A 12179-nucleotide genomic window follows, 5' to 3' on the forward strand; every position below is an offset into this window, starting at 1 on the left:
GGGAGACCTGAGAAATCATTGATTGGACTAGACTACTTTTTGCTTTTGAACCGGAAGTTATCACTTGAGCAGGTCGGCCCATTGCTGCGGTACGCCATAGCATCCACCATACTGAATGTGGCTAAAGCTTGTATTAGCTTTAGCCACATTCAATAACTTTGTAGAGCACCGTTTTACAAAGTATTTTAAATTGATGAATGTCACTATATTTTCTCACACACACTATTATATTTGGCAATAAAAACAACTAAAGACAACATTTTGAACTTCTTGATGAGATCATTTAATTGATTTTGGGCACAATGTTTACAGTTGATATAACTGATTCTGATGATTTTTTTTATATTCGTATTGATGAACACACATACGCGCACACCCCTTAAATGTGTGGAGAGACTGTAAAAAGGAAAGAAATCTGCGCCTGAACAGATCCACGTTATGCAGTACACATCACCAAGTCTTTATCATTTATTTTATTTTGAACACATTAACATAATACTGACAGTCACTGATAATCATGTTAAAAGGTTGTGGAAATTTTTAAGCCTATTCAATCCCACCCATTACTGAAGACCCTCCAGTTTTTCATAATTCTGCATACACAGAAAATCAAGCAAAATCAACACATGCTTGAATTTTTTCAATCTAACATATATTACTGTGAGTTTATAACAAATTTGTGTTAAAATGTTTAATACAAATGGTCAAAAGCTTTGGGTTTAAGTGACTGCTAACTCTCACCTGCAGGTGGCAGTATTTATTTCTTCTTGCACACTGCTGCTTCAGCCTAACTTGATATCATATTGTAGCAGTGGTGGGCTGTCAGGGCCTGCAAGGCCTTCTCTGCTGACCTAAAAATATCTGAATCACAGACTGATGTTAATTATATTTTGTCCATGAATATGTATTAAAAATCCAAATGGTCTGTCCGCTTCCTTTCACTGCTAGCCCCCTGGTTGCGCTGCTTCCAGACGTGTATTTTCATATTTAAGCATTTAACCAATCACATTTCAGCCACTATTTGTTGCCAGGGTCAAATAAATCTGCCTGGAGGCCTTCACAATCAGTTCCGCGGGCCCTGTAGCATAAAATAAATGTCGATCAAACTGTTGCTTCAACCAATCAGATTTTGAGTTGGTGACACCAAGGTCCTCTAGCAGGCGTACGGAAACGTCAGCGTATTCACACGCTCTGATTGGATAGTCAAAGCGTGTACTAGCCAGAGCTAGCAAACTGCATCTGCTGCACAAGCAAAGATATTGTTGTGTTGATTTAATAGCTGGTTTGTCAACCCACAATGGGTGAAGGAGGAGAAGAAATAGATTTGGTTGGAGATTTACTGTCAAAGCCATTTTCAAGACGGACTTTTCAAGAAAAGATGGACATTGTTAAGCAAGGTCGGGCAACTCCGGAGCTAGCGAGCCTGTCACAACCGGGAAAAGGATTTGTCCGCCACTTTCAGTCTACTAACTATAAGCGGTACTTCTGGCTCACAGGCTCCGAGGAACGCTGCAAATTGTATTGCTGGGAGTGCTTGTTATTTGCCACTGATCGACATGGTGTTTGGAGCCACACTGGATTTGTAAATTTGACTTGCCTAACCAAGGCAGCAATGAGGCATCAAAGCACTGCCGGACACTTACAAGCAACTGTGCTTTCCGAAACGTTTGGGGAAACCAGAGTGGATCTACAGCTGAGCGAGCAAGTGCGCAGGGAAACGGAGCTCCACAACAAAAAGGTGAAGAAAAATAGGGAAATCTTAAAAAGACTGATAGACTGTGTCATTTTTTTGGGCAAGTAGGAACTTTCATTTCGGGGGCACGATGGTTTCTGTTGAACGGACATTCTCAGCCCTTAAGCGAATTAAAACTTATGCCAGAAATAGGACCGGGCAGGCTCGACTTTCAGCATTAGCTTCGATGGCGATAGAAAAGGACTTCTTCATGGAACTGAAACGCACAGATAATCTGCACAACAGAGTAATTGAAATCTTCTTGAGGAAAGAAAGGAGGATGGACTTTGTGTACAAATAATCAGGATTTTTGGTGAGTAAAATGTTGCTATATTCCTAAATAATATTGCAATTTTATCAGGTTATTTTTTATGTTATTTTTTTTTTATGTATGTCGCAGCTGTACCTGCAGTAGAAGTTTTATAGCCATAAAATAGTTTTTGAGGGTTGGATTGATTCAGACAGAGCACTACTGAAGGCCTAGGTGTGAAATGCATGGCCCGCCACTGTATTATAGACTGTAATCAAAATTCTGCTTAAAAATTCAGCTATTTAAGTTCTTCAAATCAAATCCAATTTTATTTGTATAGCACCTTTCAGCAAGATCTTTGCATGAACAAGATGATTCTTCAGATTTTTGCTCCTGTGGAAAGCAGACATGACCCTCCTGTCTTTCAGCCTTCCACTAACAGATTGAAACTTTATAAAAATGTTGCTTCAAATCCAGTGCCAGATTAACATAAGCAGGTGAGTAGGGGCTGATGAAAGGAACTTCCATAGCTTCATCTGCCTATTTGGATTCAGAAAATTACTTTAAGCATCTCTTTAAGAAGGACATAAAGCTCCCCCTAACCCAAAGCTGCAAACAGCACCCTAGTTGCTTCATAGAAATCTGATTATTGTGTCCAAATTCTTTTAAACTGCAATAATTGTGACTTAACTAATCCAGCAAACTTGTGCTTTGGATGGAAACTAGATTTAAATAACAATGCGTGTGTATCAGTTGGTTTGAAATAAACTTTGATATCCAATTGTGCTGTGTAACTGCTGAAATTTGGATCTTTAAATGTTTTGTTGTCAAAGAAATCCACTGCAGTAAGGCTGGTTGTTGAGAAGACTTTGTGAATCTGAGCTGGCAGCAATCGCTTCAGAGTGTCCGATATAAATATTTGTGTGGATGTAGAACAAATCAGGAGGAGTCCAATTCAAAGTTCACTCTTTATATAGAAAGATTGCCAGAATGTACATACATGGAAGCATGTTTGCGTATATGTGTGGTCTCTGTAGACAAAACAGAATACAAACCAATTAACTAAAATTACAACATAAACATAAAGCAAAACTGTACTTAATTACACCATACAGCTGAATAAACTTTCATATTACTTCTGACTAATTTCTTAAACTTAAAGTCTGATATTATGAACACATCAAGCAGCCTTACAACAAAGGCACATTAGCAACATGATAACAACTCACGTATAAACACACATCAGTAATAAAATTTTTTAATGTTAGCCGACTGCCACTTATGCATAGCTTCATTTAAATACATATCAGTGAGATAAACTCCTAATAAATCAACAAAATACACTCATGGTTTAACAGAAACAGAATTGTGTGAGTAACAACATTAAACTCACGGTTTTATGAATGCACACAGTCAGTCATTCGGCTGCTTTCTTTTGCTGCTATTTTCTTCTCTTTGGAGGCTACGGATCTGCACACCTGTGTTGTATTCAGGGTCAATAGAGAATCCCACATACAACTTTGATGTAATATTCATGGTCAATGGGAATTGTCCTATACAGCCATAACCTTTTGTACACTAGTGGTTGACTTTAATTTGATTCAAGCATTGTGGTTGCTTAGGCTGTGTAAGGAATGATTAAACTCCTCCTCTGAATACTAACCCTGTAGGAGCTATTTCTCCATTATTTTCAGTTAAAGTTTAGAATGTAGATTATTTAGTTTATTTTTTTTGTTTTATAGTTGATTTATAATTAGAATGTTTATTTTGTTGTTTCTAAATAAGTTTTTGGTTAGTAATTCACTTAATTAGTTAATTGATTTCAGTTTGGGAAGTGGGTGTGTTTCACAGTATAAATACGTAGAGTTTAGATGAGTCTTTAGGCACATGGGTGGTCATATGGTTTTTTACCTGTCCGTCTGTCATCAGTCAGTGTTATCAGTGAGAACAGGTGCAGGAGTTAGGATAGGTTTATCCGAAGCCTGTAACTTGTTTTAGCAAAAGATTGAATAAAAGTAAACTAAGAGCATTTTGACTGTTTGACCTTTGTTGTACTGCGTAAACCAGAACCCATGATGCCCAGTATTGACTGTTTGAGTTTATTTCATTTTGTTTTGACCACTTTTTGAGATTTGAATTTTTTGATTTTGGAATTAAGTTTTCGGGACAAATAGTCAATACAAACCCTATACCCCAAATTTTATCCAAATACTTGAAATAATGCAAAGGCTTATGACAGGAAATCGGTGCATGTGTCCCAGTCAGCCATGAACATGTTTTTACCTCTGTTTTTGTTTTTACATTAAAATCTAATTTATGAGCTTCTGCTAGGTGCCAGAAATGTGTTAAGCCATTCTGAACATCAGAAATGGACTTTAAAATGTCTATCAGCATTACCCAGAATGCATTGCATGGTGGGCCTTCAGATTTTAGCTTCCAGTTCAGCTATTTTTGCTGCAATCCCTAACAAACCCTATACTGTTGCAATCAGCATGAGCTCTTCTGTCAAACTAGATGACTTAGAATGAGTTTGGAAACATGTAGAAATCAACACCATTAGTCAGAAAGGGGTGTGCATTGTTGAACTGCTGCTTGCTTGCTTGCAAGTATGATCATAGAACACTTACTTGCTGGCTGTGTTGGGTAACCCTTTTTGGACAACATATACTGAGCATTCTAGGGGTCTTGCGGTGTATGATGGCACTAGAATTGCTCTTTGCTCTCATTTCTCATTCCAGGGGTGATAGTTTTAATCCAAGCAGGTGTCTGGAGATCTGGAAGGCAGCAGCTTGCTGTGGCTGGTCCAGGTTCTTCTGCCTTTGGGGGTGGCTGGGTGGTGATGCCTTGCTATGACTGCTTTTGCTCATCCTTTTGGGGGACAGTAGGGCATAGTGAGCAGTACGAACTTGGTGGAAATCTATTGGTGTTCAGTTTGGTTTCGTTAGGCTGAGTCAGCTCCCCACCAAGCAGACCGCAGGCACTCAATACAGGCCAGACCAGCAGAGAATCAACGGAGAACGCTTCTGCTTCCTGGGCATGCTAGTTCCACCTTGCGGTGTTAACGGATAGCGTGTTTTTGAAACCAGGGGCCCGGTACGTATCAGCCTTCCCAGGTTCCGCCTATAGGAACAGCACGTGGGAAAGGTGACTCTAGGACTCGGGAGTCTTAAATGCAGTCCAGTCTTCTATGAGGAATAGCCTCACACACAGCAACATACACACCAACTGGTATTCTAGCTTCAATTCTACAGCTCCACCATTGTAACTGCAAAAGGAATGAATGTTAGGAAATCTTCAGCTTAAAGATCTGCTAAACAGCTTTAACCTCCTAAGACCTGAGCTCTTGCATGGCATGTATTAAATTCTCTTTGATTTTTGCAATCATTAGGTTCCAATCAGCCCACATATAAAATTAGTTTTACATGATTTAGTTGCTGAAAAAAAATATAATTATGTCCACATATGAGAACACTCCTTTTAAATGTAAAAAACGTCAATTTATTGATCAACTCCAAAACGTTTTCTTTAGCATTATTTCTGAGTTCAAAAACAAAATGCTACACAGTAGTTGTGACTGTTTCCACCATTTAGCCCATTCAATGTACTGCTAATGGGTATAGAAAGACACATGTTCCTAAAAAGTAAAATCCCTCAAAGTAAATTACATTGTTGCTGTTCTAAACAGTTAATTTGAAATGTTTAGTTTAATCTACTTCAAACTATTTTCCCCCTTATGGGATCATGCTTACACTTATGTGTAAACAGCTTTGTAACAATTGCAATCTGCCTGTAAACAGAACACCTTGCAAATAAAACAGCACTCCAATTTTTTCTGATGTGCTTTTACTCGGCACCACGTTCTTCAAGTTTGCTGACTTTGGCATATTGTTATTAGCCCTTTCATGGACTGAGACATGGAGCAATGCCTTGACTGGGTGCTTTTTCCATTGCAGTAAAATGTCTGGGTCAAATCCCACTCTGAAAAGTCAGTTAGCAAGCTAAACCAAGACCATTTTGGCAGCTTCCATGCAGAAAAGCATGATGCTCTTCTTTGTGTCACACATTGCTCTTTGCAGTACAACAGCCAGCTATTGGCTATAGCAAGATCCTTAATTAGTACCCTCAATTTCCATTTTTTGCCACTTGTGTGGTAGCAACTCATAAGGTCAATTACACCCATCTTGGAGTTGTATATATGGACAATACTGGGTTGTGAGATGGTCACTTATTTCAGTTTGATGTCTTTGTGAGGTGTCTTCTTGCAGGGTTAGGTAATTATGCAAGTAGTGGCATGCTAACCCTGTACCACTACTTTTAAAAATTTATTTTACCAGAATACTGTTTGGATCAGATGCTTCCATTGGAACTTTGGGTTGTGCAATCATCCATTTTGGCTGTGCCCTGTAATGTTTTCTAGTCTACAACTAATATGTGGCAGTAAAATTACCTCATGTGGATGCCATGTGATGGGAGGTTATGTTCCAGATATATTTTTACATGGCCCCTTAAATTACAGTTCTAAAATGTGAGGTAAAGGTTGTAAGACAATTGGAGTATAGGTTCATACAACTTTTCTTCAAGTTAATATCTTGTAGTTTTAACATGTTTGCACATTTAAACCCTTCAATGCAGAAAAATAAATGTATTTTACTATTTTCTAAGGAATACTACTGCTGTGCAAAACCGAACTTAGGGTTTGAACTTAGGGTTTGAACTTAGGGTTTGAACTTAGGGTTTGAACTTAGGGTTTGAACTTAGGGTTTGAACTTAGGGTTTGAACTTAGGGTTTGAACTTAGGGTTTGAACTTAGGGTTTGAACTTAGGGTTTGAACTTAGGGTTTGAACTTAGGGTTTGAACTTAGGGTTTGAACTTAGGGTTTGAACTTAGGATATAGGATGAAAACCAGAAAAGTGGACGACCCGAGCTCTGTAAGTGAAAAAGTATAAGAGTGAGGGGGACCATATTGGGCCCACAGGTACCCATGGGAGGGACCCACATTCTATTAAAGTTTGGTGGCCGTAGCCCCTTCCCTTCACATAGCTGCCATTGACACCCATTCAAAAGAAAAACGACCCGAGCTCCGTAACTTCCAAAGTGTAGGGTAGGGTTAGGGTAGGGTAGGGTAGGGTTAGGGTAAGGTTAGGGTTAGGGTTAGGGCCACGGTCCGAAGTGGCAAAATTTCCCATAGGCTTTTGCACCGCAGTGGCTGCCACTATTCCCAAGTGGCTGCAAGAGCTCGTTTGCCACCCCGGTATTCCTTTGAATGGGCCATTTGGGCGCTTTTGGTGCCATACCGGTGCAGATGCAGTTCATGCAAAATCCCCTGGATGGAGCTCTTGTATTAGGAATAGAATCGTGTCAGATTTTCACTTTCAGCTCAGAGGGCCTGCCACCTGGGTGTTCCGACCGGTGATCCTTGGTGGCAAAGTGGGTTAGCTGGGTGTGCTAAGTGTCTGAGTGCTGGTGGTTCATGGGTAGTGTGGTCCACGGGCATTGTGGGGGATGGGGAGGCCTGCCACTTGGGTATTCTGACCTGTGTTCCTTGGTGGCAAAGTGGGTTAGCTGGGTGTGCTAAGTGTCTGAGTGCTGGTGGTTCATGGGTACTACTCTGGAGGTCCATGGGGGTGGTTCATCTGTCCTCCATGCGGGGTTATGGTGCTCCATTCCTGGGTACTTGAGCTCCATGGTGTGCCCTGGTTCTCTGGAGGTCCAAGTGTTCAGTGAAGATGTGCCCTGGTTCTCTGGAGGTCCATGGGGGTGGTTCATGGGTACTACTCTGGAGGTCCAAGGGGTGGTTCATCCAACCTCCATGCGGGGTTATGGTGCTCCATTCCTGGGTACTTGAGCTCCATGGTGTGCCCTGGTTCTCTGGAGGTCCAAGTGTTCAGTGAAGATGTGCCCTGGTTCTCTGGAGGTCCATGGGGGTGGTTCATCTGCCCTCCATGCGGGGTTATGGTGCTCCATTCCTGGGTACTTAACCTCCATGAGTCCCCCTGGTTCTCTGGAGGTCCATGGGGGTGGTTCATCTGTCCTCCATGCGGGGTTATGGTGCTCCATTCCTGGGTACTTGAGCACCATGATGTGCCCTGGTTCTCTGGAGGTCCATAGGGGTGGTTCATTCAACCTCCATGCGGGGTTATGGTGCTCCATTCCTGGGTACCTGAGCTCCATGATGTGCCCTGGTTCTCTGGAGGTCCAAGTACTTAAGCTCCATAAGTCCTCCTGGTTCTCTGGAGGTCCAGGGGCTGTTTCATCCAACCTCCATGCGGGGTTATGGTGCTCCATTCCTGGGTACTTAACCTCCATGAGTCCCCCTGGTTCTCTGGAGGTCCAAGTACTTAAGCTCCATGAGTCCCCCTGGTTCTCTGGAGGTCCAGGGGCTGGTTCATCCAACCTCCATGCGGGGTTATGGTGCTCCATTCCTGGGTACTTAACCTCCATGAGTCCCCCTGGTTCTCTGGAGGTCCAAGTACTTAAGCTCCATGAGTCCCCCTGGTTCTCTGGAGGTCCAGGGGCTGGTTCATCCAACCTCCATGCGGGGTTATGGTGCTCCATTCCTGGGTACTTAACCTCCATGAGTCCCCCTGGTTCTCTGGAGGTCCAAGTACTTAAGCTCCATGAGTCCCCCTGGTTCTCTGGAGGTCCAGGGGCTGGTTCATCCAACCTCCATGCGGGGTTATGGTGCTCCATTCCTGGGTACTTAACCTCCATGAGTCCCCCTGGTTCTCTGGAGGTCCAAGTACTTAAGCTCCATGAGTCCCCCTGGTTCTCTGGAGGTCCAGGGGCTGGTTCATCCAACCTCCATGCGGGGTTATGGTGCTCCATTCCTGGGTACTTAACCTCCATGAGTCCCCCTGGTTCTCTGGAGGTCCAAGTACTTAAGCTCCATGAGTCCCCCTGGTTCTCTGGAGGTCCAGGGGCTGGTTCATCCAACCTCCATGCGGGGTTATGGTGCTCCATTCCTGGGTACTTAACCTCCATGAGTCCCCCTGGTTCTCTGGAGGTCCAAGTACTTAAGCTCCATGAGTCCCCCTGGTTCTCTGGAGGTCCAGGGGCTGTTTCATCCAACCTCCATGCGGGGTTATGGTGCTCCATTCCTGGGTACTTAACCTCCATGAGTCCCCCTGGTTCTCTGGAGGTCCAGGGGCTGTTTCATCCAACCTCCATGCGGGGTTATGGTGCTCCATTCCTGGGTACTTGAGCACCATGATGTGCCCTGGTTCTCTGGAGGTCCAAGTACTTAAGCTCCATGAGTCCCCCTGGTTCTCTGGAGGTCCAAGGGGTCTGTCTCCCAACCTCCATGCGGGGTTATGGTGCTCCATTCCTGGGTACTTAACCTCCATGAGTCCCCCTGGTTCTCTGGAGGTCCATGGGGGTGGTTCATCTGCCCTCCATGCGGGCTTTCAGTGCCCTAGCCCTGGGTAAATGAGCTCCATGAGTCCCCCCTGGTTGTCTGGAGGTCCAAGGGGTCTGTCTCCCAACCTCCATGCGGGGTTATGGTGCTCCATTCCTGGGTACTTAACCTCCATGAGTCCCCCTGGTTCTCTGGAGGTCCATGGGGGTGGTTCATCTGCCCTCCATGCGGGCTTTCAGTGCCCTAGCCCTGGGTAAATGAGCTCCATGAGTCCCCCCTGGTTGTCTGGAGGTCCAAGGGGTCTGTCTCCCAACCTCCATGCGGGGTTATGGTGCTCCATTCCTGGGTACAGAAGCTCCATGAGTCCCCCCTGGTTGTCTGGAGGTCCAAGGGGTCTGTCTCCCAACCTCCATGCGGGGTTATGGTGCTCCATTCCTTGGCAAAGCCCCCCCAGAGCAGGGGGTCATCAGAGGAGGTTGTGCCTGGTTTCGTTTATTCTTCCAAGTGTGTGTGATGACCCGAGCCCACCTTTGGCCCAATAAATGCGCGGGACCCCCCCTTAAAGCCCCCGTGAATGTTGGTTCCCATTTGGCATCAATGCATTTGAAAGTGATACCCGAATGGCAAGTCCTGCAGCTCAGCGTCCCAAGCTGGTATCGAACCAGGCTCTGCCGGGTGGGAGGCAAGCTTCTTAACCATTGTGCCACGGGGAAGCCAGGGTCAATGTGCCCAGATGGCAGAGCATTTATATTGAAATGTGGCAAGCCCCAATGGTGCCGAATACCCATTTGGCAAGCCCATGTTCACAAAGGGAGCCTTACCAGGGGCGCGAGACTCTGGGCCATGCATGCTGGTGGGTCTAGTCCGCGGAGGGGTGCTTAAGTGTGGGGTACCCATGTTCGAACGGTCCTTAAGTGTTGGTCCCCAAAGTGGCAAGCCTCCCATTGACATAAACACCCAGGTTGCAAGCCCCATGTTCACGAATACCCATGTGGCAAGCCTCCCATTGATATAAACACCCAGGTGGCAAGCCCCATGTACTCGAATACCCAGGTGGCAACCCTCCCATTGACATAAACACCCAGGTGGCAAGCCCCATGTTCACGAATACCCAGGTGGCAAGCCCCCATTGTCATAAACACCCAAGTGGCAACCCCCCATGTTCACGAATACCCAAGTGGCAAGCCCCCATTGTCATAAACACCCAGGTGGCAAGCCCCATGTACTCGAATACCCAGGTGGCAACCCTCCCATTGACATAAACACCCAGGTGGCAGCCTATGTTCACAAAGGGAGCCTTACCAGGGGCACGAGACTCTGGGCCATGCGTACTGGTGGGTGTAGTCCGCGGAGGGGTGCTTAAGTGTGGGGTACCCAGGTTCGAAGGGTGCTTAAGTGTGGGTCCACAAAGTGGCAAGACCCCCATAGTCCTAAACACCCATTTGGCTTAAGTGTGGGTCCCCAGGGTCCAACGGTGCTTAAGTGTTGGTCCCCCAAGTGGCAACACCCCCGTGGTCATATACCCCCATTTGGCAAGTTTGGGTACCCAGGTTGGGACAGTGCTTAACCCTAAGTGTGGGATACCCAGGTTCGAATGGTGCTTAAGTGTTGGTCCCCCAAGTGGCAACACCCCCGTGGTCATATACCCCCATTTGGCAAGTTTGGGTACCCAGGTTGGGACAGTGCTTAACCCTAAGTGTGGGATACCCAGGTTCGAATGGTGCTTAAGTGTTGGTCCCCCAAGTGGCAACACCCCCGTGGTCATATACCCCCATTTGGCAAGCCCCATACCCTATCCCTGGGTAAAGGAGCTCCATGAGTCCCCCTGGTTCTCTGGAGGTCCAGGGGCTGTTTCATCCAACCTCCATGCGGGGTTATGGTGCTCCATTCCTGGGTAAAGGAGCTCCATGAGTCCCCCCCTGGTTCTCTGGAGGTCCAAGGGGTCTGTCACCCAACCTCCATGCGGGCTTTGGGTGCCCTATCCCTGGGTAAATGAGCTCCATGATCTGCCCTGGTCCCCAAGTGGCAAGCCCCCATTGACATAAACACCCAGGTGGCAAGCCCCCATGTTCACGAATACCCAGGTGGCAAGCCCCCATTGACATAAACACCCAGGTGGCAAGCCCCCATGTTCACGAATACCCAGGTGGCAAGCCCCCATTGTCATAAACACCCAATTGGCAAGCCCCAATGGAGTGAAATGTGACAAAGTGTCAGTTGTATGGGTAAAAATACCCAAGTGGCAACACCCCCATTGATGGAATACCCATGTGGCAAGTTCGGGTCCAATACCCAAATGGCAGTTTTCCCCATTGAGATAAACACCGAGATGGCAACGATGCCATCTGGTGGCAGAAACACGTTACTACAGCGAATCTTGCCACGAGGGAGCAAAAGCCATGATTTTCGTGAAAAGTTTGTCCTCTTTGGGGGTCTCTGACGGGGAGACCGGGGGTCTTAAAAATCGTTAGGGGGGGTCATAGGGGTAACGAGGGATAACCGGATTTTTAGAGACTGACCCCGTAACCCTACGACCTAGGGTTAGCCCTCCAGAATTTTTAGAAAAAGGCCCTTTTTTCCTCCCAAATGTACACTTTTTTGGCCCTGGCCCTAAATAGGGTTAGGGTTAGGATATAGGATGAAAACCAGAAAATTCAAGTGAGCAAGCTCAATAAGTCAAAAAGTATTTGAGGTACGGGGCCCATACTTGGCCTCGATAGTCCTTGGGAACATGTCCACCTTCCCTGTAAGTTTTGTGTCCGTGGCTCATTCCGTTGACATAGCTGCCATTGACACCCATATAAAAAAAAAAGTGAGCAAGCTCTGTAAGTGAAAAACTATA

The sequence above is a fragment of the Xiphophorus maculatus genome, chromosome 7 (genome assembly GCF_002775205.1).
Source record: "Xiphophorus maculatus strain JP 163 A chromosome 7, X_maculatus-5.0-male, whole genome shotgun sequence".
NCBI classification, from domain to species: Eukaryota; Metazoa; Chordata; class Actinopteri; order Cyprinodontiformes; family Poeciliidae; genus Xiphophorus; species Xiphophorus maculatus.